This window comes from Sturnus vulgaris, chromosome 1 (genome assembly GCF_052056855.1).
Source record: "Sturnus vulgaris isolate bStuVul1 chromosome 1, bStuVul1.hap1, whole genome shotgun sequence".
NCBI classification, from domain to species: Eukaryota; Metazoa; Chordata; class Aves; order Passeriformes; family Sturnidae; genus Sturnus; species Sturnus vulgaris.
Genome location: NC_142243.1, coordinates 31,225,759 through 31,238,204, shown reverse-complemented (window position 1 = coordinate 31,238,204; position 12,446 = coordinate 31,225,759). Strand labels below are relative to the sequence as shown.

Sequence of the window (12,446 nt, the reverse complement as noted above, 5' to 3'; positions counted from 1 at the left end):
AGCACTGCCACAGTCCTGGCTAGCAGCAGACTTGTTAGCTCCTTGGGCAAAGCAGAATAAATAAATACATCACTGCAAGCAGTTTCCAGTAGGACTACAGAAGCATTGTCACAGATTTTTCAGTGAAATGAATCGTCTGCAAACCTCAACAGTGATTTTGACTGGCAAACCCAACAAAGGCAACAAATGCTTCCAAGGCCATTTCTGTCTAGTCACAGTCATCTGAAAGGATGGTTATTGACTGAAGAAATAAGACAATCAGGTAAAGAGTAAAGGTGTGTTGCAAGACAGGACAGAAATAGAGAACCTCAACATATTTGCAGCTGGATGATTATAAATTTTGGAGGCAAAAGCTGTGGTTGCACTTACCCTGCCTCCCTACCACAGAAGGGAAAAAAATTTTTGCAGGAATTATGGGCATATGAAAGGCCTAAAGTCTCTTAATTATATAAAAGACAATTTTATTCTCTTAGCTCAATAGGTACCCATAATTATAAACCCCAAATTAGGAATCATCTTGATCCTTAACCTTATCTAAATTTTAAATTATGTCCACAATTATAAACACTTGCACTTTTTTGTTCTCTGTGGCAGTGTTCCAGACAAATATCATTGAGGACCCCAGAATTAATATACCAATATTAGTTTGCATCAGAACATGCCTCCATCAAGCAACATTTTGAAATTTTCTGCTGTTCTAGAGGCAGAGGGGGTGAGTCATAAGCCTTGGGGAATGCTAAATAAAACCCTACACTACATGCTAATCTCACCCACTCTAGCAGATACCTCAAAAAATGTTATGTGGCTACAGATAAGATGAGAACTGACAGAAAATACTGCAGATTAAAAGTGATATGATCTGTAAGAAAAATCTTTTAACCTCTGAACTATGGAAAGAACATAGCAATGAACAGTAATGAATCACTGTACTTTAACAAGTTCATCTCTTAAGCTCTTTTTTATGAACTAAGACTTGATTTAAATTGCTCATTTGTGCAATTTGCTGTGAATGACTCTTTCCATTATGAAAACGATCCACAACTTGACTGTTCCAAATAATTGCTTAGAGTGATGGCTTAAGACACATGAAGGCATTTCAAGGCATCACTTGAATGCATTTTCCAGGAAGAAATATTTGTACATACATACACAAAAATAACGTAAGAGGCCGTCATTTTGATCTACACATGACAGTACAAAATCATTCCATCACAGCTCACAGAGACAATGCTGTAAACAAAATGGAAAGGGAACACAATATACTTGCTTCTGGATTGTCGAGCAGTTCTTCACCTGCTGTGATTAGCAGAGGGAGTTGGTAGAAAAGCATTTAAAAAGAGAAACTTTGCTGAAGTGGAAAGAAGGAAGAGCTGCAGACAATGAGGTGAGTCCAATGCTTTGTACATGTCTCAATTTTTCTTAGAAGGAGCAGTGGATGGGGTACAGCACTGACTTAAAATGTGAAGAAATACCACTAAAATTTCACAACAAATCTATAAAGGTTCATAAACTCTCAAATTTTATTCCACAAGTCTGTTGGTGGGTGTAACATGCTTGGAGAACAAGCCCCTGTGATGTTGACTTCACATCTTTGGATTATTTAAGAAGTTTCCTGCAAGAATACACAGCCTTTGCTGCCCAGAAACTCCTTTCAACAGCTGCTCTTTGCAATGGAAAGTGTCATGCTTTTGTACTCTAGAGCTATGGCCATGGTTGCTACTGGAATGGCAGTCATTAGCTGAAAAATCCCTTCCTGATCAGAGGAATTTCTGAAAGCCTTTTAAGGCTGACTCCCCATTAAAGGAGCTATGACAGTTTACAACAGCTCATGATTTCACTCTGACGCACAGCAAATTTCTTGTCTCCTAATCTTTCCATTCATTTTGATGGGCAAAAAGGCGATTAAGTTCTGTTAATGCAGGATTCTATGTTAACGTGAATTTGGAAACACTTCAAAGAATTAACTAAGGTATAAAGAAGACAAAATGGTCTTTGCTTATCTGATGTGAATACAGAAGAAATTAACACAAGAAATGAAAGAAAAAACAGGGTAAAAGCTTATTCAGTTAAGATTTGTGGATTTATACCTACTCTTTTAAACCTGGTAAAAATGTAACCCATCAGCAGCAATGCAGATTGGCTGGAAAATTAGACAACTGATCTCCAAAGCAATTAAATTACACATCAAACACACTTAAATGCTTTTAAAATTTTATCTGAATATTTCTAAAATAGTATAAAGTTTTTAAAACCGATTAAAAAAAATTTTCTCCCCCCCTATTTAAAAGGGCAAGCCAGTCTATTAACTTACTTCTCTAATGCTTTTCATGGCATGAAAAGTTGTGCAGCAAAGAGGGCACATAGTTTTTTCTGTATAGTTGTTTCCTGTTCAATTTCAATTATCAAGGAAGGATAAAAAAAGGGATGGGAAAGAGAGCATATCCACCAACAGCTGGGCTCTCCCTTGGTTGTGTTCTTCATGAAGAGTAAAACAGACAGCTTTGAAGAGCCTATTTTGCTTTGACTGTCTGACTTCTCCTGTTCCAAAATCTACCACCAGTATAACGTTTTTGGCCAACATACAGCCCTCTTCATCTGTGTGTTATATCAGCATTTCCTTTGATCTGCATCCATCTCATCTACAGAGACTCCCAACTCCACCAGACAGGGGTTGACCCTCCTTGGACGTTTTATGGTACCTAGAAAAAGTAAACTCAGTTTCTGACTGTCCATTTTGGTACACCTACAGGCACCATGCAGAGACAGCCAGGCTAGGCCAAAGCTGGCCCAAGGCTTCTTGTGAACAGAGACAAAGCCAAATTTTCTCATCTCTAATCAGACAGTGACTTGTGGGAGCACGTGTGTCAGTTCTACTTTGCACCAAGCAGTTTCATCCCCCTCCTTTCCCCTTGCCTGCCACAACTTTCAGAGTCTTCCAGTCTGCAAAGCAATGAGCTTTGCCAAGGCCCAGAGAAGGGCAGTAGCAAAGGGATGTGGTAAGACTGTAATAACTGTGGAATATATTTTATCACTGCTGGTAAGGGAAGATAAGTTTCTCACATCTGTATGGAACTCACTCTGGAGCACTGCTGATGTGCAGTAGTTGAATGAATTGTTGGTCTGGAGGTTGTCTTCAGAGACAGCACTAAGCCGATTGCATATAAACACTTTTTCCAGAATTTCCAACAAGCATTTCCAATTGCTATGTCTTTTATTATGAGTAAATCAATAAAGTACTGGAGATGTACAATCTAAAATGTGTGAACAAAGACTGACTAAAATTGAAAAGGAAAAACCCTATCAAACCCTTGCACACATCACAGTTTGCTTTTAAAAGCAAACTGCAATTTCTGTCTCTCTCTCTGGCTAGGACTAAATTCTAAAAAGTGATGAAACAGGATACACCATTCTTTTATTCTCAAAGAATTACTAAAATAAATATTTTTACTGTATTATTTTTTGCTCAGTATCTCTACTTGAAAATTTTTATTCAACTTCTTCTAATAGGAAGCTTTTGAAATCTGATTGTAGCTGAAATGCATTTGTTCCACCTCAGGCTTTACAGAATACCAGTCTCCCTATAACTGTCAAAGAAGCAAAGACTGGTGAAAGACGTAGATGGTTTAATTTCTCAATTATTTCAATTTAATTTTTGGCCTGGCTTTCACCTTACCTAAAATAGTTTGGACAGACATTTGGCAATAAACAGCTTTGCTTACTGTGAGCACCTAAAAGCTTCCTTGCCTGATAAATATTTCTTTTCCAAGCTCTGTATTTTCCTATCAAATATTAACCCTCAAAGACGACAGGAGAGTTGATAATGGATTATATCTTTTGATCATCAGATCCATGTTTCCAAGTCCATAGACTTCTCATCTCCCCAGGAAAATTCCTACTCATCTAAGCATTAAAAAGCTGTACAATACAAGTTAATGCAATCAAAACCATGAATCACTTGAGAATATCCTGTGCAGAACACATTAAAAAAAGTGCAAAAAAATAACCATACCTTCAAACTGAGGCAATTACAACTATGCTCATGCTTTCTATTCCTCCACTGACAAGAATATATCATATTATCATATCTTCTACAATTTGTCTTCCACATATATACCTCTAACTTTATAAGTTGTTCAAAAGCATAGTGGAAAGGTGATGAAGTGATTTGCTTCCTCTAGATCTCATACACTTTGTTTATGTGAAGCTAAATTAGCTGGCACAAATGTGGCCATAGGAAAATGTTAAGGCTTCAATTTGTGGTGTACAGTTGCTGTGGAAATTATTTTCAATGATTTAAATGGACTTAGAGCCTGAATTTCTCTTACTATGGATAGAAGGTGCCCCATACAGAAGTAGGTAGACTCCCCAAAAAGGCTGGAATCCTTTGGGAAGTCTGTGCTAGGGCAGGTTTCTGGGAGGAGCTGTGAACCTGCATAGAGAGGAGCCCAGGCTGGAGCAGGTTTGCTGGCACGACTTGTAACCCCATGGGGGACCCATGCTGGAGCAGTTCATGGAGAACTGCAGCCTGAGGGAAGGACTCAAGCTGGAGAAGTTCACGGAGGCCTGTCTGCCATGGGAGGGACCTCGTGATGGAGCAGGGGAAGAGTGTGAGGAATACTTCCTCTGAGAGGGAAGGAAAGGAGACAACAAAGAGCTGACTGCAACCCATTTTCCCATCCCCCAGTGCTAATGGGGTGAACAGGTAGAGAAAATTGGGAGCGAAGTTGAACTGAGAAGGAGGGAAGAGTGAAAGGAAGGTATTTGCAAGATTTTTTTTTTGCCACTACCCTACTCTGTTTTGATTGGTAATAAATAAAATTAATTTTCCCAAGTTGAGTCTGTTGTGCCCATGACAGTGTGCCCGGTATTTGATTTCCTTGTCCTTATCTTGACCCAAGAGTCTTTCATTATATTTTTCTCTCCACTGTCCAGCAGTTGAGGGGGAGTAATAATAACTTGGTGGGCACCTGGCATTCAACCAGAGTCAGCCCTCCACACTACTGCACTGATTTAGCAGTACATGTAAGAGAGCAGAAAACCCCATTTAATGACAAAAAAAACCCCATTGATGGCAAAATTCTCTGAAATGCCTCTTTGAGGATATATGTGGCCACCGAATAAATAATAAATTACCAGAATAAAATTTAGAAGGAAGATTTAGTATAAATGATGATGTTTGCTCCAATTACTCTTCAAACTGGGTGTTAAAAATGTCAGCTAATGTCATCAGATACTCACAGGTTCTGCTCCAGGTCCTGGGGTTTCAGGGGATGAATACCAGCTCTGGATACTGTAGATGGGGCAGCAGCTCTTAAATGTGTACCACAAACAGCAGCCACACTCACAGAGTCATAGGCATTGCTTATAAGGGTCAGAACCCAGAAGCCATCAATAAACTTTTCAGCAAAAGAAAGTTAAGATATGCTGTTTAACAAGAACTTGGTCATGGCAATCATGTTTATTTTATTACAGCCCCACAGAGGGTTATCTGCAACACAATGCATACACTATTCCTTGAACAAGCTAAACAAACTCTGTTTGAGCATGCCTAGAATTTTTTACCAGAATCACAGAAGATGACAAATTCAAAAGGTTTTACTTGACCTTGGATGAGTTTGTTGGAGTTTAAATTAAAAGGTGATGAAACTGCTTCACTGATGTGAATTCTCCTGAAAACAGATAAAAGGAGAGGAGGGAAAAAAATCTCTCAAGGTCAATGGAAATAATCAAAACATGATTCAGAGCAGGACTTTAAATTTAGGTGCTCAAAAATGTTTCTTGAAAAAGCCACTTTACGTTTCTCAGATAAAGTCAGATTATGTGGCTCACCTCACCAGGCACCTTGCTGAATAACCAGAGGGTTACTAGGGTTTAGGTTTCTAAGGCAGGAAAGCATAAAACTCCAGTCACTTTCCAAAGGTTGCATTCAGATCTTAGATTTGGATTTCATAACATGACAGCATTTCAGAGAGCCCACAAAATTGGTTTAGCTGCATAACTAATAAGAAGGAAAGAAAAGTCTGTATGCTACTGTGCTTTGACTGATTTAGATTTCCTACAGTAGCCTTTCATCATACAGTGATACAACGACTTCAATAATGAAATCTTAAATCTATTTTACTGAGAGGCTTTCCAAATACCAGTTTCAATAATCTTATCATTGATATCTCAAATTACATCAGCTCACATCTAGGAGGAACAATCATACAAATCAAACAATTTTAGTATTTATAGGATAATTTAAGGCTTTTTCTTGTGCCAAATAGGCAAGACAAAGTGTTATTTAGGTACTAAAATATTAGTTAGAAATAGTGAAAACCAAAGAAATTATAAGAATACAAGAAAAAATAAATGTACACTGCAAAACTGTCTCCAGAAAAATTGATGAAGAAGAAAATGGGAAAACAGGAAAACAGGAGAAGCCCACTATAATTGTGTCTCAATGGCTCACTTTGTTAGCATCCATAACAGTGTTGAGGGACTCAGTCTACATAGGATCTATAGCCCTATTTAAAACAAACTTTTATGGCCCCTCATGGGTAATATTGGCTTGTTGTCTCAGAGAAGATGACAGGAGACCTGCAAATTATATTTCAATAGAATCTTATCACTTAAGTGCTTCAACAACGTTGCACTGCAATTAAAACTTCAGATGACACATCACTGAAACAAGAAGCTTTTGTAACATCAAACCCATTTTTTCTTCGTTTGTTTATTAGGTGGTTATTTAAAATAATAAAAAATTCAGTGAAGACTCAATACAGCAAAATGACTGCTGTATTATTATAATATATAAAGTATAATTATTTTATCTAATAGTGACCTAATTCTGTTTTGATTACAGGAGAGTCTGTCATTAGTTTTAATGATATGGGTGAGATAAGGGAGGTTCCATGGGTCTGGGGGGAAAATAACAGGCCATTCAGGGCAGCTGGATCAGCACTGTTCAGGCTAATACTTTCTGTCTACCAGCATCCTGCCCTGCCCTCCAGCCTTTCCAGACCCACCAGTGCTCTGCACCCATGTCTCATTGCATCAAAACTCAGCAAAAGAATTTTCTTACACGGTCTCTGAATTCTGCTATTGTCCATTTTGGATGGAGAATGACGTCCTAGCAGGAACACATGTGTTTCTTGACATCTGTCCACCCTCAGATTTCCTGGTGCATAAAACCAGTGTTCAGCAGCTGTCAGAACTTCTGCATTAAGTTCATCCCAAACTGGCATTTCTTTTCTGTTTACATACATGTGGTGAATAACTTTCAGAACCTGAAGAGAAGGAACAGGGTGAATGCTGGTGGCACCATTTTCATATTGTAGGGATTTTTTCTTTTTCCTGTACAGAATCTCTGTCTGAATCCCCGCACTCAGCCAACAGTTTACATTAAATTACTCCTGTCTCCCTGCTAGTTTAGTCCCAAATTTCTATTAAGCCTAAGGATAGGAAAGGAGACTCCCAGTCTGAAATAACTGTATTCTGCACTCAGTTCTAATATAAAGTGTTAAGTGGAGAAGAAAATCTATGCAGCTGCCAACATTTAGTAGCAGAAATAGGCAATCATTAAGTATTAGAATACTCGTCTAGTGTTTTGGCAAGAAATTCCACGATGTCTCTCTAGAAGCCTAATTAAAACATCCTGCTCCTCCTTCCAGAACAAAGTATTACTTAGTCTATCTGTCAAATTGAATGTTCATTACTTCATGCCATGATTAACTGTCCTTTGGGACATGCAAACAACACATAAAATGTAGAATTTGCTTGCAACATTTGAGCTTTCATCATTGCTCATCATGTGGCTGACCGAGTAACCTCAGCAGCAGGTTATTACCCTGAAGCCTCAGGCAAAGGCAACATGAAGGATTTTTTATGCAAGGGCCATGGCAGTTTCTTTACAATGTGAGATGGAAAACATGCTACCTAGGCAGGCAGGTACCTTACCCTTTCCATTCCTGCAATTCCAACGACAAACACAGAGGGACGCATTCCAGCTGAACATCCTACCACACAGAAGGGACACACAGTGAGCATCTTTCCACTCCTGTTGTACTTCTTATCACAGAGACACAATTATTCACAAGATTCCCCCCCCCCCCCCCCCATGCTTTTATTCCCTTTAATAGGAAAACAATATGTTTGCACTTTCTTGGCAGATTTGCCTCAGCAAAGCTAATGTTGCATCAAGCAACATGGGCTCTCAGAAAATAATAAGAGAGTTAGTGCAAATAAGTTAAAGTAGTTACCTCAGTGAGTGAGAACAAATCCTATTTTGCACAGACAGCCACACAGTCCAGCAGGACTGTGAAAATCCAAGGATACAGAACTGTTATCACAATTTTGCCATTGCTTTGGCAAAGTGGACTCTGCAATCAGTTGACAGCTGTAATTCATAAAAATACAAAGTCAGTCTCCTAAAGTAATACATTGCTTCCAAAGAAATAGTTGTATGAGTCACAAAATAGAAATAGCTTGGCTGCTTGTGGATTTCTGTTTTCGTGAAGAGTAGCCACTCTGATTTTCCAAAGCCTAACAGGAACAAGTTCATGATCCTCAGTGCTTGTCTTCTGATTTACCCAGTTAGCAGGAAACAAAATACTCTGTAGAAGGCTGATTGTAAAGTTCATAATACCCCAAGGCATACCTTATTGTCTTTCACCCTTCAGGATAATGAAACAAGAGAGAGAAGAGCACAAAATCCTTTTTAAATCTTCTGATCAGTCACGTTCAACCAGCTTGGTTATTTCCAATACACCCCAATAAAGATAAGGAGTGTGCTGTCACATACAGCAGATGTGGATGCTCCTTGAAGAGAAGTGGGAATATATGCACTTTTTATTTGGTCTGTGTACTTACCACTGTTTCTATGTTTCACTTTTTCATCCTATCTGTAATTAAACTAAATTAGTGCTTAAATTTAGCTTATGGGCAACTAATTGTTGCATACACATACATGTATGCACGTGCATTATATTCTGTATTAAAGCTAGAGGACACAAAAGTCACATGTAGCCATGCACATTCCAAATCCACACCCTCTTATTTATATATTTTTGTTCTCTTACCTCACTATAAATATCTGACCAACAATGAATTCGCCACCAAATACAAATTCTTCTTACTGTGCACAAACAAGTTTTTGACACATTAGATTGTCACTGTACACAGCTTTTCCAAACAGGACACACATTTCCTTATGGACATATTTATCATACTGAGGAACTTTGCTGCTGTGATGAAATGCCTTTGAAATACTCAGTCATTGAGAGACACTTTATCAATGCTTTAACACACTCAAAAACAATCTTTGTGTCTAATACAATCAATTACTTGGCAATTATTTTGATCAAAAATCTTAAGGGGAGTAATTAGAGACAATGAATTCTTTTACTTTGAGAATAAAGTTCTCTTCTGGCTGCAACTACAGCTCCAGGGTAGATTGTTTAACCATCTGCTCAAACTGTAGGTTCCTCATCCTCAGAACATCCAGAGCTGGAAACAGGTCACTGATCACGCCTGTGAAAATTGGGATATCATCTGTCACTATTTAATGCAAATTGAAGTCTCTTAAGACTCACATAAGCACATAGAAAAGGAAAGTAAACAGTGTATCACAAGAGCATTAAATATTTTTTTTAGGATTCTGCTTTCATTCAAAGGCAAAACAGCAGAAACGTATTTTCCCAATCTTCAGGTCTGTTCTTGTCTCCTTGTTTCAGGGACCCTGCAATTACCAAAACTGACTTGACAGCATGAAGTTCCCAGCCATAACAGCCCTATAAAAACATTTTTACTAGTCATGTTAGCACACGAAACAAAACTAAGTGGTAATACTTATGAAGAAAACAATTATTTTACACACAGAGTAACACAAGATATTTTTATTCACTTGTAGTCTTTTAGTGGCTTTTGGTCAGTTAAAATATAAAAGGCTGAAAAACATTTATATGCATATCTATTTAATTTTCTGTATTCCACCATTTGGTTCCCTATTCATAACTGGCTACCAGCTGGGTAAATTGTGAAAACATTCTGCAACCACACTTAAGAATTCAAAAGAAATACAGCCCATTAGTATTATCAATTCCACCCTCACCCTCTCTCCAAAAAGGAACAAACAAACAACCCCGCCCCCCCAAAAAACAAACCAACAAAACAACAACAAAACTAGAAGCAAATTCACAACTTAAAAATATACCATTTTAAGTTGACAGATGCCATGCCTCTATCCTCTTCCATGACAGTGGTAACTCTATAAGTGTAAATCAAATAAACTAAATACATCATAAACAATAATAAATAAATAAAAGTAACTTTCAAACTCACGATAGTTCATGATCAGTAAGAAAAAAATTTTGAGATAAAAAAGATGCCAATTATCTGCACTGAAAAGGAGCCACCAGATTTTAGAAATGGTGCATCTGGGCAAAGAAGTTAAGCAAAGTTGATAATGAAACTCGGAAATTTATACTGTGCTTAATAATATTTTCGTGAGATTTAGGCAAGGGATTTTTTGTTTGTTTGTGGTTTTTTTGGTGTTCTTTGATTTGGTTGGTTGTGGGGGGTTTTTTGGGGTTTGTCTTTTTTTTTTTCCCAGAATTTTTTTTGGTTGTTGTTTTGCTGTCTGAAAGGGTGTTAAAGAGCAGGATATGCATCTCAAAAAAAGCAGCCTGGTGTGTGGCTTGGTGTGTGGCTTGTCCAGTGTACAAGGACTTTGTTTGTCATGGTATGACAGGACCAGAAGCCCCTTCACAACATATGCACTGAAAGCCCTGATAACCCTGTTCTGCAGCAGTTTCCACAGGCTAGGATCCTAGTGCCCCAAAGGTATATTTAATGTTCTAAAAGTCCCAACACTGGAGCAATACTCTCAGAACTCTCTGAACTGCTATATATACAAGTCTAGAATTTTTTTTTCTCAGAGGGATTTGATTTCTCCCATTTCCATTAAAAGTAAAACAAATGAGAGTTAAAAAGTAAACAAAGAACATTCTAGATTTTGCCTCAAACATTAGTGTTAATATTATTGTTGTAACAATGATTAATACTGAAGTGGCAAACAACGGTATAAATTATCTTTTCTCAATTCAGAGTGTGCCTTCAGGACAAAGTAATCATTAGACTCAAGGAATCCTTGTTCTAGGGAAGCAAACAATATTAATTATCTTTAGATATGCATGGTTTAATTTCATTATCTCTAGAAAATTGCAAGAATGTGTCAGGAAATCTTCAGGATATTTGGACATAATTTCAAAATTATGCAGGCTTGAAAACAAAGTTGTTTTTTATTTCATAAAGGCCCTGCTTGCTATTTGAGTTTATGGCTTAAGGTTGAAGGGTTCTTCAAGTTCTTATTCCATTGATAAAAATGAATATTAGGAATATCCTGTGAAAAATTATACAGCTGGAAGTGATTAAAACAGCACATATACAGGGAAGAGATCATACAGTTCCTAGGTTTGCATTTTTAAGGTAATATTTCTGAATACGGATTCTTTCTAATATAATAAATTATTTAGAAATGCTTCTCCACCCTCTTTTTTTCCAACAGTTGTCACTATTTTTACTGGGGAAAGTTTAAAGACATGTTCACTCAATTACAACTACAATATGCTGTTTTTCAAAATAATTTCTACTCTGTTATTCTCTTCTCCAAAAGAGAGTTATTTACATGAGTGTTACACAGCAGCACAATGCAGTCAGTCACCCCAGGTATGACATTTTGATATACAATTATTTAATGTAAAACTAACACATTAGAAACATCCAAAGGTAAAAAGAAAAGACACTTTTTTCCAAATTCATGTCTGACAATTTATTAAGGATGGACATGATTTAAAGTGTCTTTAAAACACAAGATGAGACAATATGCATAAATCCCTCCTTTTATACAATATTCAGCTGCACTGGTATGGAGTGTGTGTTAATGGATATGTATTAAATCCAGAAGCCCAAAGAACCCTCCCCTGTTCAGGGAGCAGCTCCCTGCAGAGAGGTTACAAGGTGATGAATTTCCTGGCTAACAGAGGCATCAATAAACCCTTCAGCAGCCAACATCATTTCAGAGACCAGTTCAGTGTCAGGGACAACCATGGCACAGGTTCTAGGGAAGAAAAAACCACCATAATCCAAACACACAGATCAGTATTTAAACATGGCAAGAATTAGTCATTTAAACCAAATGTCTGATGTGTGCAAACATTTTTAAAAACAGAGCTCAAGAGGGTCACAATTAAGAGTGTCAATCAAAGCTGACAAGGACCTTAGCTCAAAGCAAAAATAGTTAATTAGGCACTGGCAATTGTTAGCATTCCATAACATTGCAGCCCAAAAGAGGCAGCTGAGTAACACACACAGGTACTGCCCAAACTCGGAGCAGGCACAGGCTGCAGTGGTGGCACTTGCCACTGACCTCTGGGGGCACAGCCAGCAGCTGTACAGGGTCTGGAAGC

The 12,446-nt window shown here is 37.8% G+C and overlaps 1 protein-coding gene across 1 annotated transcript in view; it reads right to left on the bottom strand.

Annotated features, from left to right (window-relative positions):
• Window positions 1–12,446, bottom strand: part of DNAH11 (dynein axonemal heavy chain 11) — a 138,108-nt gene that overhangs the window by 89,391 nt on the left and 36,271 nt on the right. Inside the window, exons 11-14 of the mRNA XM_088162916.1 lie at window positions 10,193–12,097; window positions 8,241–9,510; window positions 7,939–7,997; window positions 5,239–7,268 (exon numbers count right to left, since the gene is read on the bottom strand). The gene's annotated coding sequence lies outside the window, so the exon portion shown is untranslated. The remainder of the gene's footprint in view (window positions 1–5,238; window positions 7,269–7,938; window positions 7,998–8,240; window positions 9,511–10,192; window positions 12,098–12,446) is intronic.